At 32.9% G+C, this 26923-nt stretch overlaps 1 long non-coding RNA gene across 1 annotated transcript; it reads right to left on the bottom strand.

Moving 5' to 3' along the window:
- Positions 1-578: 578 nt before the first annotated feature.
- Positions 579-8193, bottom strand: LOC123587740. The gene is made up of 3 exons (XR_006707492.1): positions 8184-8193; positions 6256-6260; positions 579-700 (listed from the first exon to the last, which is right to left on the bottom strand). It is a non-coding gene; the product is annotated as an uncharacterized LOC123587740 (long non-coding RNA).
- Between the last annotated feature and the right edge of the window lie 18730 nt (positions 8194-26923).

Here is a 26923-nt window from a genome sequence, read left to right on the forward strand (position 1 = left end):
GACCATTGCTGGCTTTGAAGATTGAAGAGGGCCACAAGCCAAGGAATGTTGACAGCCTCTAGAAACTGGAAATGGCAAGAGAATGGGAGTCTAGAGCCTCAGGAAGGAATACAGATGTGCTTACAGGAATAGATTGTACTCCGGTGAGTACTCCAGTAAAACCCATTCTGGATTTCTGGCTGGGAAGAATAAGATAATAAATTTGTATGTTTTTAATACACCATGTTTTTATTATTGTCATTTTTATTTTATTACTAGCTAGAAAGACTTTTCATTATGCAAGTGTATTTCTTCCAAGAGTTGTCCCGATGTAATCTTAAGAGTCCTAAATATTAACTCCTTTAAAAAAAAAAAAAACTTCCTTTTTATTTTTCATTACTGTATTACTAAAAATCCTGGGCCATGAAGAGTTTGCCCAAATTCCGGGCAATGAACTCCTTGAGGTTCTGGCCATAGGTGTTAATCTGGCCTAAAAGGAGCACAGATTTCCTGCTGGCAGGGCCTAGGATAGTTTGAAGAGTCTGCACAGATTCTCCTCAGGGAGTGGGAGTCCTCAACTCTGGCACTGCATATTCTCCTGCTGGAGATGCTGCTGATGCTGATGTTTCTGCTGCTGCTGTTTACTTGTGTTCCTCATGGATATGTTAGATTTAACTATATTTTGGCTCATTTATCCACTCTGTCCATCAGCAACTTTAAGCTAATACTGTGGCAAGTTGTTACAGTGGCAAGAAACTAATGCAGAGATATAGATTTTTGTTATAGATTTATTTACTAATGTAGAAATAGACTTTGAAAAAGTTATAATGTGTTTTGAAGATTATGTGAAAACTGAAGACATTTGGGGATATGATTTCATTTGCACTCCCCACTTTTACGACCAGGGGAAAGAATAGGGAATTAAAAAAAATGTTCTTGTTTTTGTTTCCTTTGTTTTTTATTGTTTTGAAGAAAGGTGGATAGAGTTCATTAGAGTTTTTCTAGAAGCAAGTAGGTGTGAAAGAAATTATATGAAGGATATACTATCATAGCAACCAGAAATGATTCTTTTTTTTAAATTTTTTTACATTTATTCATTTTTGAGAGACAGAGAGAGACAGAGCACAAGCGGGGGAGGGGTAGAGAGAGAGGGAGACACAGAATGAGAAGCAGGCTCCAGGCTCTGAGCTGTCAGCACAGAGCCCGACGCGGGGCTAGAACTCACGAGCTGTGAGATCATGACGTGAGCCAAAGTCGGACGCCTAACCAACTGAGCGAGCCACCCAGGCGCCCCCAGAAATGATTCTTAAAATGAGAAGTAAATGACTTTTAAAAACATTTTCTTTTCCTTTTTATTTTATTTTTTATTATTTTAATTCCAGTATAATTAACATACCATGTCACATTAGTTTCAGATGTATAGTATAGTGATTCAGCAATTTTGTACGTTACTTATCACGATAAGTATACTCTTAAACCCCTTTTCCTAATTCACCTATTGCCCCCCCCCCCCGGTAATTGCCAATTTGTTCTCTATACTTAAGAGTCTGTTTTTTGGTTATCTCATTGTTTCTTTCTTTCTTTGTTTTGTTCCCTAAATTCCACACATGAGTGAAATGACATGGCATTTGTCTTTCTCCAACTAATTCATTTCACTTAGCATTATACCCTCTAGATCTAGCCATGTTATTGCAAATGGCAATATCCCATTCTTTTTTATGGCTGAATAATATTTCATTCTCTCTCTTTCTTGGTAGGTAGGTAGGTAGATAGATACTTAGATAGATAGATAGATAGATAGATAGATAGATAGATACGGTATATCTCTATATATAGACCACACCTTTATCCATTAATCTTAATCCATTTAATCAACGGACATGGGTTGCTTCCATAATTTGGCTATTGAAATCATACTGCAATAAACATAGGGGTGCATATATTTTTTCGCATTAGTGTTTTCTTATTCTTTGGGTAAATACCCAGTCATGGAATAATTGGATCATATGGTAATTCTATTGTTAACATTTTTGAGGAACATACTGAGTTTTGTGGAAAACATTCTATTGTTTTCTACAATGGCTGTGTCAGTTTGCATTCCCTCCAGCAGTGCAGGAGGGTTTGCTTTTCTCCACATCCTCGCCAACACTTGTTTCTTATGTTTTTAATTTTAATTTTAATTCTGACAGGTGGGAGGTAATATCTCATTGTGTTTTTGATTTGCTCTTCTCTAATGATTAGTGATAAACATCTTTTCATTTATCTGTTGGACATATGTCTTCTGCCCATTTTTTAATTGATTTGAGTGTGTGTTTTTTTGGTTTGGTTTTTTGGTTTGGTTTGGTTTTGGATTTTGTGTGTGTGTGTGTTGAATTGTATAAGTTCTTTATATATTTTGGATCCTAACCTATTCTTGGATATATCATTTGCAAATATCTTCTCCCATTCAGTGGGTTGTCTTTTGTTGATTGTTTCCTTTGTTGTGCAGAAACTTTATTTTGATGTAGTTTATTTTTTGCATTTGTTTCTATTGCCTTAGGAGACACACGTAAAAAATGTTGCTACTCCCAAGGTCAGAGACATTACTGTCTATGCTCTCTTTAAGGTTTTTAAGGGTTTTAATATTTTCAGGTCTCACATTTAGGTCCTTAATCCTTTTGAGTTTATTTTTGTGTATGGTATAAGAAAGTGGTCCAGTTTCATTCTTTTACATATAGTTGTCCCATTTTCTCAGCACCATTTTTTGAAGAGTACATGACTATTTTGAGAAAAGTATACTGGAGATAAAATTGAAGGTGTTTCATAATAATATGTTCTACCAATTTATTTTGTAAATATCCCAGAGTTCAAATTTCTATTCCAGAAGCTCATCTGGAATATAACTGGTGTATATTATGAATGTAAAGGGGTAAACATTTGACTACTATTTTCCGGAGTTCTTAAAAAAATAATTTTCAAGCTTCATTTTGATATTTGCAAAACACAGCATACATATTATGGGTTGAATAGATTTATGATGATGGCTTTGATGATTATTAAATTATAGAACAGTATTTTATTTAAAAAATAACAGGGAAGTTGTATTTACAAAGGCTGGCTTCAAATTCAGGTGCTTTTAATCAGCAATTTGACTTTGAGTATTTTGCAAATGTACCTAACTTGAGGGGCAGTATGGAAGTATCTTGAAGGAAATTAACCATGTGTTCCCTTTATAAAGAGTTGTTTGCACACTAATTCAAATTAAAATATATATATAATATAAGATTAATTTTGTATAACTCTATACTGACATCTGCTACTTTTAATGATTTTTGTATGTCAGCAATTAAACATGCACCTCCCCCATGTTTATAGTAGTATTATTTACAATAACCAAATGATGGAAGCAGCCCAAGGGTCCATTGATAGAAGAATGGATAAAGAAGATGTGGTTGGTATATATCTACAATGGAATATTATTTAGCCATAAAAAATAATGAAATCTTGCCACTTGCAACAACATGGATGGAGCTAGAGAATAATGCTAAGCAAAACAAGTCAGTCAAAGACAAATGCCATATGATTTCACTCAATGTGTGGAATTTAAGAAACAAAACAAACTGCAAAGGAAAAACAACAGCAAAAACACAGAGAGACAACTCAAGAAACACACTCTTAACTGTAGAGAACAAACTGATGGTTACCAGAGGGGAGGTAGGTGGCAGGATGGGTGAAACAGGTAATGAGGATTAGGAGTACACTTGATGAGCACTGAGTAATGTATAGAATGGTTGAATCACTATATTGTACACCTGAAACTAATATAACACCATACATTAACTATACTGGGAAAAAAAGAGCTGTTTCCATGTGATTTTAAAGTTTTGGCACTTTTTTTTTTCTTTCCAACTCAGCTAACAAACTATGAGCCTAATCCATACAAGGAAGGATAAAGGTTGCATAAACAGATCTTATCAGTTTGTTGGTTGGATTTCTTTAGTAGGACAAGAATATTTTATTTCACTGCAAAGTGCAGTATTATTGCCTAAAAAATGAAGGCTGTTTTTAAAATAATTCAACTCCATGCAAATGGCTAAAGCCTTCAGAAAATATTCAAACATGAGAATTTGCCTTAAAAATGTTGGGATAGGGGCGCCTGGGTGGCGCAGTCAGTTAAGCGTCCGACTTCAGCCAGGTCACGATCTCTCTGTCCGTGAGTCCGAGCCCCGCGTCAAGCTCTGGGCTGATGGCTCAGAGCCTGGAGCCTGTTTCCGATTCTGTGTCTCCCTCTCTCTCTGCCCCTCCCCCGTTCATGCTCTGTCTCTCTCTGTCCCAAAAATAAATAAACGTTGAAAAAAAAATGTTGGGATATTGTCAGTTGATGAAGGTAAATGAATATCCTAGATGATTACAAATACCACTTTGTGTTTAGTGTAACATTATCAGTTTCATAAATCATCATTGCTATGCAAAGCAGATTGAATAAAGCAAGTGCCATTACATATTTTTGCTTTACATCATTAGTAATGGGAAATGAATTTGACATGATGTCTTTAATTCCATATTAAGTTGACCATGCATTCAATATGACAATTTATATATGTAGATAAGCTCCTTGAGTTTAATAAACTTAAAATATTGCAATTTTGATCTGAACTTATATTGTTCACAAAAGACAGCATAATGTAAATTATCTGTGCCCAAACTCTACTTTGACTTTAAATTAAGCAAATTCAAACCTCATTAATTTGATCATATTCCTTAAGATACTATTAAATTATTTCTTTGGTAATATAAACTTTACTCTGACTAGCCAGATGGAAATTTCCTCTAAGTATAGGATTCAAAAACAATGAGATTTTAGACAGTGTGTAAATTTGGTCTTCAACTGAAAACCTTTTTTCTTCTGTCTGAATTAAATGGAATCAACATTATCTGTAGAAGCTTAAGGTCAACCTACTATATTGGAATACATGAGAGACACAGAGAATGTCCCAAATGTTTGCCTTAATTTATCTATTTGTTTCCATCTGATGCCAAAAATTTTACTACTGAGGTTTCATTGTTTTATTAGAGGATGGAATTTCTATTAAAATGCCAGTATAAACTTTCAAATATTTCTTCATTTAAGTTTTAATATAGATGAATTTATGTGAATCTTTCTAATTAACCACTGCATTAAACAAATTTTGACAAGAATGTTGAGAATATAGGACAAAGAGAACAGATTTATGAGAAACTGTGAACTGCAAGATTTCTGAAGACCTGAATCATATTATGAGCATTTAAAAAGTGAATAACTTGGGGATCCTGGGTAGCTCAGTAGGTTACGTGTCTGACTTCAGCTCAGGTAATGATCTCACGGTTCTTGAGTTTGAGCCCCACATCGGGTTCTGTGCTGATAGCTGGGAGCCTGGAGCCTGCTTCAGATTCTGTGTCTCCCCTGCTCATGCTCCAACTCTCTTTCTCTCAAAAATAAACAGACATTAAACATTTTTTTATGTGAATAACTTTGGATAATATCTCCCTATGGTTATTGGCAATGTATTTTTTGTGTCTGGCCAAAGAACCAATGTTATTTCATAATATTGCATGCTTTTGAATATTACTACCATTTCTAAAGCAGTATCTATGACAGACATCAACAGTATTTCTCCAGTATCTCTAGTCCTTTCTTTTTAAAATAAAGTACCCCATTACCTGGACATAATGATGCATAGATAGTGGAAAACACCTACAGCATTACACAGAAGATGAAGAGAAACTGATTAAAGCAAACCACTACAAAAAGTAAATCACAAAGGAAGACAGTAAGAGAGGAGGGGAAAAAATGAACTACAAAAAATACACAAAAGCAAATAAAGAAATAGCAATAGTAAGTCAAATCCTCACCTATCAATAATTGCTTTAAATGTAAGAAACTACATTTTCCAATCAAAATGCAAAAAGTAGTTGAATGAATTAAAGAACAATATCCAACAAAATGCTATATACAAGAGATTCATTTAGCTTTAAGGATGTGAAAGTATTCCATGAAAATAGTAACCAAGAGAGGAGTTTCTATATTTATATCAAATAAAATAGATTTTCAATCAAATTTAGTTGTAAGAGACAAGGCATTATACAATGATAAAGTGGTCAATTCATCAAAAGGATATAATAATGGAATATATATATATATAGATATAGATATCTATAATTGGAGTGCTTAAATATTTACAAGAAATATTAACAAAACTTATGGAGAAATAGACAGCGATACAATAATACTAAGGAACTTAATATCCCACTTTCAACATTGGCTAGATCACCCAGAAAGAAAGTTAATAAGAAAACAGCATATCTAAATAACTCTATAGATCAAATGGACCTAACAGACATATATAGAGCATGCCATCCTACAGTACCAAAATATACATTCTTCTCAATAGCACATGAAACATTATTTTGTAAATATGTCACATGTTGGGTCACAAAGCAAGCCATGATCAATTTATGAATATTGAAATTACAGCTAGTATCTTTTCTGACCACAGTGGTATGAAACTAGAAATTAATAATGGATGGAAAACTGAAAAATCACAAACAAGTGAATGCTTAACACCACAATCCTGAACAACCAATGGGTGAACATAGAAATCAAAAGTTAAATCAGAAAGTGAGACTCTTAAAAACTGAGAACAAACTGAGGGTTGATGGGGCGTGGGAGGGAGGGGAGGGTGGGTGGTGGGTATTGAGGAGGGCACCTTTTGGGATGAGCACTGGGTGTTGTATGGAAACCAATTTGACAATAAATTTCATATATTGAAAAAAAAGAAAAAAAAAAGAAAGTATCTTGACATAAAACAACAACAACAAAAGGAAGTATCTTGAGATAAATTAAATGAAAACACAGCATGTCAAGACTTAAGAAATGCAGCAAAAGCAACTCTAAAAGGGAAGTTTAGGGGCACCTGAGTGACTGAGTCAGTTAAGTGTCTGACTCTTGATTTCAGCTCAGGTCACAATCTCAAGGTTTGTGAGTTTGAGCCCTGCCTCAGGCTCTGCGCTGACAGTGTGGAACCTGGGTGGGATTCTCTCTCTCTCCCTCTCTCTCTGCCCCTTCCCCACTCACACACACTCTCTCTTTCTATTTCTCTCTTAAAAATGAATAAATAAACTTGGAAATAAATTTGGAAATGCTAGAAATGACAGAGGATGGGAATGTATCTCAAACTGATTATGCAGACTGATTTTACATTTGTTTCTAAATTTTATTTAATGTTTTTTAAATTTATTAATCATGGGTCACTTTCATATTTAAAGCACCTTAGAACTATTAGACTGATGCTTTTTTTCCTTATTAATAATAGCATTTGCTAAAATGCACCAACCTAAACAAAGATTATCCCATACTTACTGATATTTTCCTTTAAAAAGTTGGGATATTTTATATTCAGTAATATGTTGGCCAGGAACATTTCCTAAAGGTGGATAAACTATTTATCACTAAAAATTACCTGATGAGGTGGAAAATAAATTGACTATAATAGAAATGAAGAAATTATGTTAGACATCAGACTAAAATGTGCTCAATCTTCCTCAATGTATTCTCTATGTGATATAACATAGGTCTGGAAGACTGTTCCTGGAGAATACGTGCCAATAAGCAAGTCTCCAAAGGATTTCATAGCTGAATACTTTACCTCAAAATTCTCAAGATGTCCTCCAAAGAAGACATCCGGATATCTAACCGACACATGAAAAGATGCTCAACATCGCTCATCATCAGGGAAATACAAATCAAAACTACACTGAGATACCAACTCACACCGGTCAGAGTGGCTAAAATTAGCAACTCAGGAAACAACAGATGTTGGTGAGGATGTGGAGAAAGGGGAACTGTCGTGCACTGTTGGTGGGAATGCAAACTGGTGCATCCTTTCTGGAAAACAGTGTTGAGGTTCCTCAAAAAAATTAAAGATAGAATTACCCTATGACCCAGCAATAACACTACTAGTTATCAAAAGGATACAGGAGTGCTGATTCATAGGGGCACATGTACCCCATTGTTTATAGCAGTGTTATCAACAGTAGCCAAATTATGGAAAGAGCCCAAATGTCCATCAACTGATGAATGGATAAAGAAGATGTGGTTATATACACAATGGAATACTACTTGACAATGAGAAAGAATGGAATCTTGACATTTGCAACAATGTGGGTGAAACTGGAGGGTATTATACAAGAGCACACTATATACATTGTATGCTAGCTAACTTGACAATAATAAATCTATATTATTATATTATATATATTATATTATATTATATTATATTATATTATATTATATTATATTATATTATATTATTATATATAAGATGTCTTATTATGCTTTTCTTTTTTCAATCCTTTAATTAATTATGTCATTTTGTTGTCAAATAAATATATATATTTATTGTCAAGTTAGCTAACATACAGTGTAATCTTGTCTTCAGGAGTAGCTTCCTGTGATTCATCACCTACATACAAGACCCAGTGCTCATCCCAACAAGTAGCCTCCCCAATGCCCATCACCCATTTTGCCCAGCCCCATCAACTCTCAGATTTTTCTCTGTATTTAAGAGTCTCTTATGGTTTGCCTCCCTCTCTGTATCTTACTTTTCCTTCCTTTCCTATGGTCTCTTTAAGTTTCCCAAATTCCACATATGAGTGAAAATATATGATATCTGTCTTTCTCTGACCGACTTATTTCCCTTATCATAATATCCTCCAGTTCCATCCATGTTGTTGCAAATGGCAAGATTTCATTCTTTTCCATTGTCGAATAGTATTCCATTATATATAGCCCCTATTCATGGGGAGTCTGGGTGGCTTATTCGGTTAAGCATTGGACTTTGGCTCAGGTCATGATATCAAGGTTTGTGGGTTTGAGTCCTGCATCAATCTCTGTGCTGACAGCCTGGAGCTTGCTTCAGATTCTGTCTCCTTCTCTCTTTGTTCCTCCTCAACTTGCTTTCTGTCTCTCTCTCAAAAATAATAAATGTTTTTAAAAAATCTAAAAATGTATTTAAAATAAATACCCTATTCATTTAATGTAACATTAATTTAAATATCAATATTATTAATTTGGTGAGAAATTGTTTACATCATAAATAATAAAGTCAGTAATTGCTAAATCGGAAGTGTATAAAATTGATGTGTAAATAATGAAGAAAATCCTTGATTAATTGATTCCAGATCTCATACACTCTTATCCAGTTATTTTTATTCACATTCTGAAGCAAGTCAGGCTCAGACTGATAAATGTTAAAGAATAAACTAGAGCTCTATTGACAATTATTAAATTGACATTTTCTCTATGCCAGAAAATTCAACTATTACAACAAATAAACTAAGACTTCTTGAATCTGTGATCAACACAAGATGGCCCAAAGAAAAGGGCCCTTATTTTTCCCCAAAAGTATCTAACAACATCCAAGCCCACCAAAAGGCACTTTTTTTTTTTTAAGTAGGGACATCCTGAAATTTTTTTTTTTTTAATTTTTTTTTCAACGTTTATTTATTTTTGGGGGGACAGAGAGAGACAGAGCATGAACGGGGGAGGGGCAGAGAGAGAGGGAGACACAGAATCGGAAACAGGCTCCAGGCTCTGAGCCATCAGCCCAGAGCCCGACGCGGGGCTCGAACTCACGGACCGCGAGATCGTGACCTGGCTGAAGTCGGACGCTTAACCGACTGCGCCACCCAGGCGCCCCGGGACATCCTGAATTTTATTTAACACCAAAGTAACTTATCTTGGACAAGAAATATCTCCTTTTTCAGGTTAACTTGATCTCAGGAAAAAGCTGAGCTGTAATAGTGCTACCAACCCTGTGTTCTCCCTTTTATTCCTCCATCGTCTGGCTCTCATTTATGCCCTGCCAGGAATTTTTCGAATACATTATTCTCTCTTTTCCTGATCTGTGTCTCCTATCTTCTTTCTTGTATTAGCCTCTCTAGAGAAATGATTCCAACAGCCAGCCCTGAAAATATCTAATGGCTAAAGTAGTTTTTGTGTGCTAAATGGCTGAAGTGGTTATTTGGTGGAAGCATTTAAATCCCATCTGCTGGGAATAAATAGATTCATAGAATTGTATTTTGTGCAGATAAGACTTTATTTCTAGTTTTCTATGTAAATTTAAAGAAGCAAAGTCTGTAAACTAAATGTAAGTTGATGCAGATTCTTAACATTGAATTGCTGCATGTTGAAATATATTCGAGGATGGAAATCCATAAAAGACTATTTTTTTAAATGTTTTTTTACTCAATAGCTAACTAGCTATCAAGGGGGAAAAAAGTATATTAAAAGCCAAGTATGAGCTCAGGGATGGTTTCAATTGAGTTCACAATTGAAAATGCAGAAATTATATATGCAGGTTTTAAGAAATACTATCTTCATTCATGAATGTGATATTTCTGGCATTAAAATATTTAAAGAAAGTGATTTAAATGATTTAGTATTTCTATAGTTGTCAAATTGAAAAACAAAATTATATTACTGATATTCCTTCAACCTGCCTAACATTTTAAAAATGGTTAAAACCAATTCATTACATGGTGATGAAAACTGTAACTCTTATTTTATCCAAAATATAAAAAGAACTGTTAAAATTCAATAATTAGAAAACAAACAACCTGATTTAGAAAATGGGCAATGACCTTTTATTTGCAAATAAGCATATTAAAAGATGCTCCACATCATAAGTCATGAGGGAAATAACGGTTAAAAGAACTAGGTACCACTACAAACATATTAGAATGCTCTAAATCTGAATACTGACAACACCAAGTACTGAGGAGGTTATAGAGGTATAGGGGCTTTCATTCATTGCTAGTGGGAATGCAAAATGGTATAGCCACTTTGGAAGATAGTTCGGCAGTTTCTTACAAAACCAAACATACTCTTACCATACAATACAGCAATCAAGCTCCTTGGTGTTACCGAAATGAGTTGAAAATTTATGTTCACAGAAAACAAACAAAACAAAACAAAACAAAAAACTCACAAAGCAAAACACCTGCACATGGGTGTTTATAGCAGCTTTATTCAATGACAAGACTTAGACGTAACCAAGATATCCTACAGTAGGTGAATGGATAAATAAACCGTGATACATTCAGACAAGGGAATATTATTCGGTGCTAAAATGAATGACTTTATAAAGTTATAAAAAGACATGGGTGGAAACTTAAATGCATATTACTAAGTGAAAAAAGCCAATCTGAAAAGGGTACATAATGCATGATTCAAACTAATATTACAGGAAAGGCAAAACTGTGGAGACAATAAAAAAGATCAGTAGTTACAGGCGATCTGAGAACAGATGAATAGAGAGAGCAAAGAAGATTTTAGGACAGTGGAGAAACTCTGTAGGATGCCATAATGATGGATATATCATTATACATTTGCCCAAATCCACTGAATGTATAACAATGAGTGAATTGTAATGTAAACTATGGACTTAGGGTTAGTATTAATACATGTTCATCAATTGTATCAAATTTAACCTTCTGTTGAGAGATGTTGACAGTGGGGAATGTTATGCAGGGGATATTGGGAGATCTCTGTATTCACCCCTCAATTTTGCTGTGGACTTTAAACTGTCCTAACAAACTAAAATCTTAATTAAAAACTGTGGTTTGCACGTAGAAAAAAGTATAACCTTACATCTAATATACTATCTTAAATAATAAGAAATTTATGTAGATATAACTTACATGCCTTAAAGGAATTTTTATGCCACTTTTATAATATAAAAATAGAAAAAATATATAAATGTTAATACTACAGAATGACATTTAAAATATTTTATATTAATAAAACATATTACTTTGCAATCATTAAAAATCTGTCCGGTGACAGATGGTGACTACACTTTAGGTGAGCACTGAGTAATACATAGAATTGTTGAATCAGTATGTTGTACACCGAGGATTAATATAGCATTGTACATTAATTATACATCAATTTAAAAAAAAGGTATTGTTTTAAATTTTTGAGGACTTGGCACAACTCTTCCTGAAAAATTTAAAAAATAAGCATCAAATTTTACATAGTCAGATGTACTTTTACGTACTTTTGCATACATGCACTCTTGTATGTATACACTTGTGTATATTTTCAAATGTTTACATACTGCATATATGTTACTTTTATAATTTTAATACATATTAAGAGTGCTCTAATTATCAAAAATTCCAAAGAAAAATATTTTGTAGATTACTCCCAATTTAAAACATTATAGTCAATCTAAAATGAATGTATTATATTTTCTTAAAGCAGATGCATTAATCCATTTCTTCAAAGGCATACTGCATATATTATCGGTATCCAAAACACCAAGAGGGTCAAAGAGAAGGATAAGGAGCCACATATCACTGACAACAGCAATCACTCTCCTCTGCCTTCCCAAAACACACACCATGCTCACAATCTCCACCAGAATAATGTTGAATAATGTTTTAGGAAAAACAAATATGAATATTAATATCTGGAGATTTACATTTATATTTTAGTGTCTTGGTTTAGGGTTTTAATCTAAATTCATGCATTATATTCCCTACTACAGCATAATATAATAAATATAATATAATATAATATAATATAATATAATATAATATAATATGTATTAAATGAGTAACTTATTTTAAAAATAAAAGTAATTAAAAGTTGTTATTCAAACAGTATTATTTAGTAACTAACAATATCCTGTGCTGTTCTAGAGAATTCACCATTTTTCCACATGTAACCTCTGTCTTAATAAAGTCAGATATATGAAAATCTGAATTAAAAAACCTAAAAGAGGCATACTAATTATTTCAAAGAAGGTTTCTGGTGGCGATTTTATAGGTGGTATCTGTTTATTTGTAGCCTATTAAGCACTGTCAGTGAAATTCATGAACATATTAGCTACTCTTTTAATTGGAAACTAACCAAATACCAATACAACCATCTATAAAATTTAAATTCCAGATTTGACTGAAAAGAATTTTGTTTATGAAACAATTTGGCACAATTTTTTTTGGAATCCTCTTATTGTATAGACTAAAATTTTAGAATATATTAATATGGAATCTACATATGTAATAAATGAATATAGAATAGTCATTTAATTTTAATTTTGCTATTTCTCACAGAAGAATTATTTGATATTTTGTGTTATAAAATCCAATTGAGTCTCCTCAGTACAATGTGTGAGAATAACCATGGGTTAATGAAGGAATTGATCAATTTGCTAGTTAATCCATAGTGCATGGGAAAGTAGCTATTAGGGAAACCATGGAAAGAACAGCTGGTCTGCTCATTGGAAAAAAAAAATCGTATTTACTGGGTTCATTCCAAAGATGCTAAATAACTACATAGTCCCCAGGTGCACTGGTGGTGGTTGTTTCCTTTACAATCATTCTGAACTGTGGTGTAGTTTTAATGGAATCATATGGGCAATATTTACTGCCCAAATTGGACAGTACTCCCTATATACAAATCATATTCAGCACAAATGAAAATCTTCAAGTATTGTTCAGTCAATGATATTCTGATTACTGAACAGCTGCAATGAATTTTTTCATTTATCATATATTGTATCCTTTTATTTCTTTTAAAATACATAATCCTTATAAATATAATAAAAATAAACATGAGAAACATTATAATATCCAAAATGCAGAGATTGTTGCTTACGGTACACCTACTATTTACTATGCTACTCAATGACAAATATAAATGTACAATTTTTATAGTAATCACTTAAATACTTTTCCCCTTATTTATTTTGCCATTCATTCTTAAAAAAACAATTCAAATATAAGGATGAGTTCCAATTTTAATAGATTTAAATGAAATCATTGTTTCTTCTGATTTCATAGATTTTTGTAGATGTTTTCTTCTGATTCATCCTTATGGAACTTTTTGTTCTTACAAACGAAATAACAAAACCAGCAGAGTCTCTCCATACAACAAAAAGTTAATGTTTCTTCTAATTGTTTTATAACAGTAGTAGTGAATTACTAAGTAAGTGCAATTTTTTGTGCCTATACATATATGAAACATGCATTGTACTTCTACGGGGCTACTGTTCACAAAGCTTTCAAACAGTATCCCTTATTTTGGAAAAGTACATAGTTCTCAATTAAGGATACTACCGAGTTAGTACAATAACCTGAAGCAATCTATGATAGATCTATACTATACTCAGATAACTTTAATGAATTATAGATGTTTATGCAAACAGAGCCTAGAGATAGGTCTCATGTAGTATCTACTTGTAGTCAAGGCTGAAATTTCTAGAGACCAGCTAGGGCTGTATAGAGATAATTTCATGAAGGATCTCTGCCTAAAATTCTAATGTCATTCTTTTCATGCGTTGTGTGTGTGTGTGTGTGCGTGTGCATTGTGTGTATGTTGCCAATAAAGGGTCCACCAGGAATGGGCCATATCAAATGACCAGTGTCAGATAATATGACTAATGTTACAATTTAATAGCTCTACACACAGTCTTTGAACCATGGCCATATTTATTATATAGTCCTGCCTATTTTGCAACGCTCTCCCCATTTCAACAGAGACATTCTTCATCTTAAGTGTTTATGCTAATCAACTCATAATGTACAATTATTCTAGACTTGCAATTATCAAACTACAAAACATTGCTTTACAGCAAACTGTACACTGATAATGTAGAAGCGATTAATCTCTCTAGTATTGTTCATTTGTTGCTATGGAAATAGTGTTCCCATACAGAGCTATTAGTAAACATTATATTAAGATTTCTGCCAGGGACAGAGTCAACCCTGGCAAACTCTGCAACAAATCCAAAGCAGTATTATTGCAGTCATGCTCTGCCATGCATACACACATCAGAGTGTGATTTTTAATAGTAGGATTTTGTTTCAGTGAAAAAATAAAATTTATTTCTATTATAAAGCATACTGATAGACAATTGACCACCTACTGGTATTTTGAACACAATTAAAATGTATAAATAATTTTATAAATACAAATAACTTTTATTTTCTTATTTTTTTCAAGATGAAATTTTATATATGTTCTTACTAAAGTTGAATGTTTCTTTTAATACAATGAACAGTTGCCACATTTCTTGCTTTCGAATTTAAAATAAAAATGTAACTCTTTTCTTTCTAGAAATGGGTGATACTGAAGTAATGTTAATTTTTGATTAAAATAATGCAACATATCATATATTAGCTTGTTAGAAGGGGCAGAATCTCATGATCATATACAACGCATTTGGTCACATTTGACTGAAATGACATGTGGGCTGAAATAGTTTACCTATTTCCGTTAGGACTCATAACAACATATTTCTGTAAATATATTCCATTCATGGCACAAAGTGAAGAAAAATATTTTAAATTGCCATGAAATATACCTAGCTGTCAGAAAAGCTAGGTTTCATGAAATTTGTCTCTAAACAAATATGTATTCAGCCTATATTAATCAAACTAAAAGATTTAGCCTATCTTTTTACTCATCACTAGACCAGTGTTATAATTACCGCTTGAGAAAGTATTCTTTGGGTATAATTTAATATGCAATATTTAATTTAATTAATTTAATATGTATATAATTTAAAAGGCAATAATCTCAAACTATTGAGCTAAATGCATTAGAGAAAAAAGGATGTTCATTTAATTGCCTTGGTAACTCTTATTTTATTTTATTTTATTTTATTTTATTTTATTTTATTCCAGTTTATTGAGGCATAACTGACAAATAAAAATTGCATATAAAGTGTATAATATGATATTTTAATATTCATATGTATTGTGAAATGATTACCACAATCAAGTTAATTAATATATCCATCATCTCACACAATTACTTTTTTTGTGTGTGTGGTGAGAACAGTCAGAAAGCTTCAAGTATACAATTTAGGATTGCTGACTGTAGTCATCATGTTGCACCTTAGAATCTCCAGAACTTATTTATCCTGCATAACTAACATTTTTTACCCTTTGGCCAATATCTCCTTATTTCTTTCAGCACCCCAAGCCTTTAGAAGCCACCATTCTACTCTCTGCTTCTATGAGTTTGACTTTTTTAGGTTCCACATACAAGTGAGATACTGCAGTATTTATCTTTCTGTATCTAGTTATTTCACTTAGCATAATGTCGTCCAAGTTCATCCATCTTGTTGCAAATAGCAGGATTTCCTTCCATTTAGAACTAAATGATATTTCATTTTATATACACACAACTTGCATCACTTTTTTTTTTTACCTATTCATGCATCAGTGTCCACTTAGGTTACTTACATATCTTGGCTATTGTGAATAACACTGCAGTGAACATAGGAGTGATGCTATCTCTTCAGGATAGTGATTTCATTTCCTTTGGATACATACCCAGAAGAGGTATTGCAGAATCATATCATAGTTCTATTTTTAATTTTTGACCAGCCTCCATGCTGTCTTCCATAATGGCTGTACCAACCATTTACATTTCTACCAACAGTACATAAATGTTCCAAAAGTGTACTAAAAATGTACCTTGTTTGCACAGCCTCTCCAACACTTGCCTTTTTTTTTTAATAACAGTCATCTAACAGGTGTGAGGTAATATCTTATTGTGGTTTTTATTTGCATTTCCCTGATAATTATTGATATTAAGCACATTTTCATGTACCTGTTGGCCATCTGTATCTCTCTTGAGTAATGTGTCTCTAGGTCCTTTTCCCGTTTTTAAATAGTTTGTTTTCATGATATTGAGCTGCTTGGATTCCTTATATATTTGGATATTAACATGTATTATCAGATGTATGGTTTGCAAATATTTTCTCCCATTCCATAGCTTGTCTTTTCATTGTGTTAATTGTTTCTTTTGCTCTGCAGAAGCTTTTTAATTTGATGCATCACACTTGCCTATTTTTGTTAATGTTTTCTATGCTTTTGGGGTCATGTCTAAAAATCATTGTCCAGACCAATGTCTAGAAGCTTCTTCCCTATATTTTCTTCCAGTAGTTTTACAGTTTATGTCTTACATTTAAGTTTTTAATACATTTTCAGTTGATATTTGTATATGGTGTGAGATAAGGGTCCAAAGTCACTCTTCCATATATAAATATCCAGTTTTTCATTATCATTTATTAAACACTATCCTTTTCCAATTTAATCATCTTGGTATTTTTAACAATGTTAAGAGATAGATCTAATATTTTGCAAATTTGTGTTAAATTTCAATGATGAAATCATTAAATGTAGAGGTATGCTTTAGTTTTCTATCATTCATTCATTCACTCATTCAATCTTTTTCTTCTTATTATTATTATTACCATTATCATTATCATAAGTGACATTCCTAGCCAGGAAGGTAGCATTTTATGTTATTTAGCTTTACTTAATTCTATTTTATTTTTTCATCACGATAAGTGTACTCCTTAATCCCCATCACCTTTTTACCTATTGCCTCACCTAATTCCCCTCTGGTAACCCCCAGTTTGTTCTATATGGCTAAGACTGTTTCTTGGTTTCTCTCTTTCCTTTGCTCATTTGTTTTGTTTCTGGAATTCCACACACAAGTGAGATCATATGGTATTTGTCTTTCTCTGACTACTTATTTCACTTAGCATTATACTTTCTAGCTCCATCCATGTTATTGTGAATGGCAGTATTTCATTATTTTTTATGGCATAAAAATATATATGTGAGATATAGATATAGATATGGATATAGATATATAGATAGATATAGATATAGATATATAGATATAGATATAGATGATATAGATATAGATACAGATAGATATGGATATATCTTCTTTATCCATTCATCTATCAGTGGACACAGGCTGCTTTCATAGTTTGGTTATTGCAAATAATATTGCAATAAACATAGGAGTGGATGTATTCTTTTGAATTAGTATTTTTGTATATTTTGGGTAAATACCCAGTAGTGCAATTCTCAGATCATAGGGTAGTTCTATTTTTAATTTCTTGAGGAAGCTACATACTGTTTTCCACAGTGGCTGCACCAGTTTGCAGTCCCACCAACAGTGTAAGAGGGTTCCTTTTTCTCAATATCCTCACCAACACTGGTTATTTCTTATGTTTTGATTTTAGCCATTCTGACAGGTGTGAGATGATATCTCATTGTACTTTTAATTTGCATTTCTCTGATGCTGAGTGATGTTGAGCACCTTTTCACATGTCTGTTGTCCATCCAATGTCTTCTTTGGAGAAAAGTCTGTTCATGGCTTCTACCAATTTTTAATAGGATTGTTTGGTTTTTGGGTGTTGAATTTTATAAGTTCTTTATATGTACTGCATACTACAAACCCTTTATTGGATAAGCCATTTGAAAATATTTTCTACCATACAGTAGTTGCCTTTTAGTTTTGTTGATTGTTTTGTTTGCTGTGCAGAAACTTTTTATTTTGATGTAGTCCCAATTTGTTTTTGTTTTTATGTCTCTTGCTTCAGGACACATGAATAGAAAAAATGTTACTATGGCTGATGTCAGAGAGATCACTCTCATCTCTTTAAGGATTTCTACATCTTCAGGTCTCACACTTAGGTCTTTAATTTATCTTGAGTTTAGTTTGTATACATGGTGAAAGAAAGTGCTCCAGTTTCTTTTGTATGTGGCTGTCCAGTTTTCCCAACACCATTTGTTGAAGAGGTTGCCTTTTTCACATTGTATTTTCTTTCCTTTGTATTTGTTGAAGATTAATTGACCATATAATTGTGGGCTTATTTCTGGATTCTCTGTTCTATTCCATTGATCTATGTGTCTATTTTTATGCCAGTATGCTGTTTTATTACTAACACTTTGTAATATAACTAGAACTTTGGAATTGTGATACACCCAGTTTTGTTTTTCTTTTTCAAGATTGCTTTGGTTACTCGAGGTTTTTTGTGGTTCCATACATATTTAAGGATTGTTTTTTCTAGTTCTGTGAAAAATGTTCTTAATATTTTGATAAGGATTGCCTTAAATGTGTGGATTGTCTTGGGTAGTGTAGACATTTTAACAATATTTATTCTTCTGACCCATGAGCATGGAATGTCTTTCCATTTCTTTGCATCATCTTGAATTCCTTTCATCAGTGTTTTATAGTTTTCAGAGTACAGGTCTTTCACCTCTTTGGTTAAGTTTACTCCTAGATATTTTATTGTTTTGGGCGCAACTATAAAGGGATTGTTCTCTTAATTTCTTATTTGAACAACCTAATTCTCATCAATGAAATTGAATCAGTCATCAAAAAAATCCAAAAAATCAAAAGTCTAGAGCCAGATGGCTTCACAAGCATGGTCTACCAAACATTTAAAAAAGAGTTAATACCAAGCCTTCTCATACTATTCCAAAAACAGACAGACAAAACAAAAACAAACAAAATAATCCACAAAAGTAAGGAAAATTTCCAAACCATTCTGTGAAGCCAGTATCACCCTGATACCAAAATCAGATAAAGATACCACAAAAAAGAAAAGAGGGAGAGAGAGAGAGAGAGAGAGAGAGAGAGAGAGAGAGAGAGAGAACTACACACCAATATTCCTCATGAATATAGAAACAAAAATCCTCAACAAAATATTAGCAAACCAAATCCAACATTATATTAAAAAAAATCATTCACCATGATCAAGTAGGATTTATTCCCGTGATACAAGGGTGGTTCAAAACTAGCAAAACAATCATTGTGATATGTCACATCAGTAAGAGAAAGGATACAAACCATATGATCATTTCAATAGATGCAGAAAAAGCATTTGAAAAAGTACAAATTCTATTCACGATAAAAACCCTCTGCAAAGTAGATTTGGAAGGAACATATCTTAACATAATAAAGGCCTTATATGAAAACCCACAGCTGACATCATAGTCAATGGTGAAAAAATGGGAGCTTTTCCCCTAAGGTCAGGAACAAGACAAGGATGCCCACTCACATCACTTTCATTTAACATAGTACTGAAAGCCCTAGCCATAACAATTAGGTAACGTAAAGAAATAAAAGGCATCCAAATTGGTAAGGAAGAAGTAAAATGCTCTCTGCAGATGACATGATATCACATATGGAAAACCCTAAAGATTCCACCAAAAAATAGCTAGGACTGATAAATGAATTCAGTAAAGTTGCAGGATATAAAATCAATGTACAGAAATCAGTTGTATTTCTCTACACTAATAATGAATCTGTTGCTTATTATTACATAAACATTTGAGTGCCTACTTTAGCTTACTTTTCAGAATAAAAAATAAATACATAATCTGCCTGCCATTAAAGAATTTCAGGTTTAGTAGAGTTGGAGAAGCAGACAAGTTAGAAAATTAGTGAATTAATGGTTTTGAGAGTTTTTCAAGGATTGCTTTCAATGAGCCCAAATGAATAATATAGGAATAAACTCAAATTATCTACAACAAAATTGATCACCTTATTGGTTAACTATTTCAGTATTTGTTTTTAAATCATTGTTTAGAAGTTAATACAAAAACCCTATTTTGAAGTTTTTAGGGAACTAATCAATAAAACAAAATGGATTTCCATGATCCATCATTAATTTTACCCAACAGAATACCATTTGTGTTTACCTTCACAATAATATTTTAACAGGTATAAAGTATTGTCAAATTTATATTTTCGTTATTAAAAATCATTTTTATGTTTGACAAATGATAAAATGCCTACTACCACATTGACCAAAGAAGCTTCAAAAAACACGTGAAGTTCTATATCACAACTTTAAATGTTTCAATTCATTACAGTTAATGAAGGATGGTGGATTTGGAAAAGATTTCACATTGGATGTAGTCACGGTCATTCGTTCCGTTCATTAATTTATTATGTTATCACACTTGCATGAATCTTTCAATTTTAACATATTAATCCATAACCAACTCTGTAAGAATTTGTAGTGAACAATACACTAACTGTAGACAATAAGCTCTATATGTTACATGTATATATCATACATATATAATTTTCCCATTAGCATATACATTGTATTACTTTTAAAATATTAAGCTTTAGGCTTCAAGGACTTTGTTCATCTCCTTTTATGGTATAGTGATATTTACATTTAAATCAATTGCAATTAATTGATAAAATATAATTATCAGATTTATTGAATAAATACTATTAAGTCAGCTAATATTTGATAGCAATCAGCCCAAAAGTGAAGAGGAATAGCTTTCAAGATCTAATTTGGACAGTGAAACTCATTTTCATCTAATAAGCATTAATGTGTGACAAAGTTGCTAGATTCCCAAAGGCATCCTGGAACACATTTCATCTGGCTACATCATTATGGAAATTTTGACCTTTGATCTTGATTATGCATTCACATTTCCATGATGGAAGTTACAATTTTTGCTAGATACCACCCATACCAGCATTTTGCATAAATTATTGCATATGAGTTTCAGTTTAGTAAATGGGTGGAGGGTGGGACTGACTCTTGTTGTAGGATGAAAGTAATCGACATTTATAGTGAATATTTACTAAGGGAAAAATCTTTCTTGAGAATGAAGCTAGTGAGGCTGTAAAAAGCAACAGCTTTTAAAATTGAAAAGACTGGCACACAGGTATTTTGAATCCAAATATCCTGTGAAATTTCTTCTCAGATTTGATGTCATATCTGTGGTAAATAGCACCCAAACACAAAAACAAACATAAGAGCTGGATGGTATACTGTCCATTCTTGGACACAACACATGGGTCCTATGCAGTGAATAATGTTTAATATTTGAAATTCCAATGTGATTAAGAAGAAATCTCAAAAATGTAGAAAAACTGAGTTGTTTTAATAGCACTAGATGGTCAATATACTTATCTTCTGTTTCATTTCCAAGTAGCAATAATCATAAAATTTATTTACATGAAAAACAGAAAAAAACTTTATACTCTATTTATCCTCTATGGAAAATTGTTAGAAGACTTTTAATAAGGAAGTACAAAATATAATTATAAAAAATTCTAACTAGACCAAAAAAGGGAGAAAAAAGTCCTGCCAAAACTGATATCACACACTGTTCAAGCCAAATATTTCTCTTTCCAGTCTTCCTTTTATTTCTTCCCCTAATCCTCCTATTTCAATGGTTCTTAAAGTAAGCAAGCACATATTAGAATAATCTGAAGATATTTTAACAAGTATCAAAGTGTGGCCCACATGAGACCAACAAAATGAGAATCTTTGCATTCATGGCTTTGTATTGATATTTGTAAAGCCATTAACCTTCCCACCCTCAGATGGATGTGCATGGAGTGGGGTCAAGGGAGCATGTACGAACAATTATTAACGTTTACTCCTTCTATTTCTTTCCTTTCACTGGCTATTTATTAATCAAGTTTATTGAAATACAATTTACGTAACATACAATTCATTCATTTAAAGTGTCCAGTTGTATGTATTTTAGTATATTCATAGAGCTGTGCAACCATCACTATAATCTAATTTCAGAATATTTACAGATACCTCCCAAAATAAATGTCTTACCCATTAGCTGTCACTTCTCATTTTACTCTAATCTGAATATTCTATTCCTCTGTTACCACTAATCTATTTTCTATCTCTATAGAATTAGCTATTCTAGACATTTTAAATAAATATAATCATGATAGCCAATCTTTTATAAATTCCATCTTTCACCTAACATAATATTTTCAGGTTGTACCATGATTCAGTCCTTTCTTTTTTTTATTGCTAAATAATATTTCAGTAATTGGCTATAATCTATTTGATTTATCTATTCATCAGTTGATTAACATTTGGTTCATTTACCCATTTTGGTTACTATGAATAATGTTGTTGTAATCATTTGTGTACAAGTTTTTAATAGACATATGTTTTCATTGAATCTATAAATCAATTTTGGGAGTAATGTTCAAAGTATTTGCCCATAATTCTTTTTATTTCTGTAAGGTTGGTATTAGCACTTTTTTAAGTCCCAATTTTAGTAATTTGAATTTTCCATACTTTTTCTTGATCAGCCCGACTAAAGTTTTGTCAAATTTATTAGTTCAAAATTATTAGTTGAATTATGATTTTTAAAACAATTTTCTGTAACATTTTTGTATTCTTTATTTCGCTTATTTTTGTCATCTTCATCATTTCCTTTTTCCTGCTTTCTTTGGATTTCATTTCCTCTTCTTTACCTGGGTTCTTAAAGTTGGCCTTTAGGTATTATTTGAAATCTTTTTTTAATATAATATTTATAGTTGTTCATTTCTTTCTGAATGCCACCAATTCTGCAAAATATTTGCCTTGTGTTTTTAAGCCTTTAATGTTCTCATTGAGCTTTTTCTTTTATGTTTTACAACTTTTATCTAAATACTATAAAAGGGATCCCCCTTGCATCAGCATAACCACTTATGAGTTGCATGTTATGTCTAAGCCTCCCTAACCAGTTAGATATTTATCCTTTACTTTTGACTATGTGTACAGGATATGAGTTCAGAGTTTTAAAAAAAATATGATTTTTTTCCTTTATATTCAATCAAGAACTAGTAACTCTGAAGGTTCCCTCTGGTCATTCCTGAGTGTGTTCTGTATGTGGATGCACCATCTTACAGAATGCCAGGGGTGATTATGATAATATTTATAAATCTGACTTCAGGAACATCCTTGGATCTGAGTAGCTGATTGTTCACAGTCTGTGTTTGGTCACAGGTTATGTTTAAGTTTTTCGTTCGAGTGAGGTTTCCACCTCATTGTGAAAAATTTGTGTGCAACTTGGGAATGTTTTCAAGTCCACATTATGCATCTGCTTTATTGTTCCTTTGTGAGTGCACTGTAGCCCATGTGTACAAGATTCCAACGCCCCAGAGTTAAATGTGATCCTAGGAGAGTTCTTTTTTGCTGTACCGTCCCCTGGTTCTTTCTATGAAACTTCTGGCTGCTGTAAAATATTGTCCAATTTAAAAGCTACCTGCATTTTATGAATTGCTATCCACAAAGATCTCCACTTTTTGACAACAACTTTAGGACTAGAGTCCTCCTTTCTCTGTTTCAAATAAAATCAATCCTCTCAGGCAGAGATGTAGAGCTATTTACTCTTTCACCCTGCCTTTTTCTCTGGGCAGAAACCTTAGAGCACTGCACTATAGCTGGAGGTAGAACCTGCTTTTCGGAGTGGCACTTCTGCTTTATGAATAGGCACTGGGGAGGATGAAACCCCTGCTCTTTTTAGTTGCATATCCCTGTTTATGGAGTGTCCACCCTATAAGTATGCTGGGACATAGGTGATGGAGGCCCTAATGTTCTCACCCTGCTATGTCCAGTATAGACTTCTCTATGCATGAGGACTGAGGAGGAGAGAGATCCAATTCTGTGGGCTGTGTTTTCCTGGAATAGACTTTCTACAACATGATATTTATTCAAGGGGTAGAAGTAGGGGAATGAAAAAATGTCAGCAGTCTATCCCTGAAACCATAGCCCCAGACTGAAGCTGGTAGGAGGGAGGGTCCTTGTCTTCTCAGCTACACGGAGTTTCTATAACATAAGGCTAGGATCGATGGTAATGGAGTGAACGGTGTCTCAAAAGACACAAACTCTCACTGTTTTTACTGAGATTTCATAGTTTGCTTGAATGGATGTTTTTCCTTTGCTGTATGCCCTTAGGGCAATTACCAGAGAGTTTGTTTTTTTGTTTTTGTGTTTTTTTTATTTTTTACACTTATCATTTATATTTCTACTTTGCCTGTGACAGATTGCATGAATTTCCTTACTCTATCATTCCAGAAGCGGCTCATATTTACCTCTAATCAGTAGTTCTAATGTGCTCAAAGTAATCATCTGAGGAAATTTTAAAAAAATATTGATGCCTGTTTTGCTGTGCAAGATTCTGATTTAATTCATCCTGATCATTGCTTGGACTACAGGACTTATAAAAGCTCTCTGGATTACTCTAAATTTTAACCAAGTTGAGATCCAATGGCCTCAGTCTAATCCATGGGTGGGCCCATAGTCTTTAGTTATTTGGGGGCACCACAAAATTTGATCTTTAAAGACATCCATTGGATGGGCCCTAGTATGTTACCTGAGTCATGTAGCAATATATCAAAATATCTTCCTCCAGACACTTACTTGTTTCTTCTACTAGTACTAATCCATCTCCCTGATGCCCTATTGAAAATACTTAATAGTCCAGAGAATATAAAGTTCGCATATTCTCTTCAAGATGTGCCATCACCTTTAATTATAATATTTTTAATCCTTCATCAACATGCTCTACCTTATGCTGAAGTTCATTCATCAATTTGAAGTAGGGGAGAAGTTGAGTGGTTTTTATTGGTATTGTGACAATCAGTTGAAGAACCTCCCTTCATATTTTAAAATCAAAGAAAATTTTACCAAGGAAAGGTGGCAAGAGATGATCATTGAAGAAAGAGTTCACAGACAATTGTTTGCTCCACTTGGGTAGTGTGACATATTGTTCTTTACTTCTTATGGAGCCATAAAGTCCCACATACCAAGAAGGGGAGTTGAGAGTGGCAGGAAAGAAAATGTAAAATATTCTGGATGTTAATATGAGGGGACCTAGATCCTACCACTAAGTCAGTAAGTAACTCTTGACTTTGAGAATATAGTCTAACTTCTTCAGCTCTTAGTGTCCTATGATGAAACCCAATATTATTTAAAAAATCATTAAATGAAGAAATAAATGAATTTAAGTAGTTTAACTGAATAATCCTAAAGATCCTCAGGATCATAATTATTTAATTCTCCTCATTATGAAAAGTATTAGGAATTATCATGTAATTCAGAGGGAATATTATTCAAAGATGTGATTCTCAAAGTCAGATCAAGGAAGTATCCAAAGCCTGGGCTTTTTTCCACTGCTTACTGCCATGTTCTAGTTTCAAAACTAGTTTTACCAATGTTATCCTCCCTCTGCCTCTTCTCACTGGGTCATTTTGGTCCTAAACCATATGAATGGACATAGGAAAGATTTGTTTTATGGAGTAATTAGGAGCAAAAGTGGAGAAAATACAGAGCTAGGATTCTATGTTATTAGTATATAGCTATCTTAGTCCATGTTCATTAAAGTCCACCAGAGCCTGACACATACATACTATTTCTCTGTTGTATGTGACAAAAATACATTTTCTTGGCAGGTTTCTGATTCATATTCTTGAACTTCTGTCAGCTTTTTCACTAATTTTAGTGCCTTCTTGTCATGGTTTCTTACAACTAGTGATGTAACATAAGAGTCATTACGGGAAAAACACTCTGGCAACTAAAATAGTCTAGAAGATTCATCCTTAGTGAATATGTACATTTTATGAAGTTGTTAATATATGTTCTAAATAAAAAGAAAGAAATTAACAAATTGCTGATTAATTCAAAATTGCTGATTAATTCACATCAAACAATATTCTCTGTCTCATTCTGTGTGTGTGGGGGGGGAGTGTATGTGTGTGCTTTGCTCTCTCTCTCTCTCTCTCTCCCTCTTCTTCTTTTGGTAGGGAATGGAGTATGTTATGTGTATAAAGAACTAAAGATTCTCAAAGTGGCTATTTTCACTATAAGGAACATTTTCATTTTTTTCTGAATGGCTGAATTTTGGATAAAGAATATACTAAATTCAACATTACTTATCACTACTTGGAAGTAGTTTTGTGTTAAATAGGGAGTTATTGCATGACCTATATGTTTTTTATTCCTGGTGTTGAAGAAACTGTTTCAAAGACATTCTTTAGAGAAGGATGGACAATTTTTTGGCAATCCTGGCTTAACAATTACACACAAAATAAACCGTGGTTAAATTCAGAATGAGGTCACAAAGCTTCCCTCTGAATTAGCTTACCAGCCAGTGGAGGTCATTAAACTTTATTTGATTTATACCTAATATCTTTTGACAGTTGTAAGCAACATGGTTACCACAGTGATCTTTGCATCAACACAACCATCCATCGAGGAGAGATGGTCATGTTTTCTTTTTGTTTTTTAATAATTAGAACTAAGTTGTTTTACCTAATTTATATCCTTAA

Source organism: Leopardus geoffroyi, chromosome D3 (genome assembly GCF_018350155.1).
Source record: "Leopardus geoffroyi isolate Oge1 chromosome D3, O.geoffroyi_Oge1_pat1.0, whole genome shotgun sequence".
Classification (NCBI taxonomy): Eukaryota; Metazoa; Chordata; class Mammalia; order Carnivora; family Felidae; genus Leopardus; species Leopardus geoffroyi.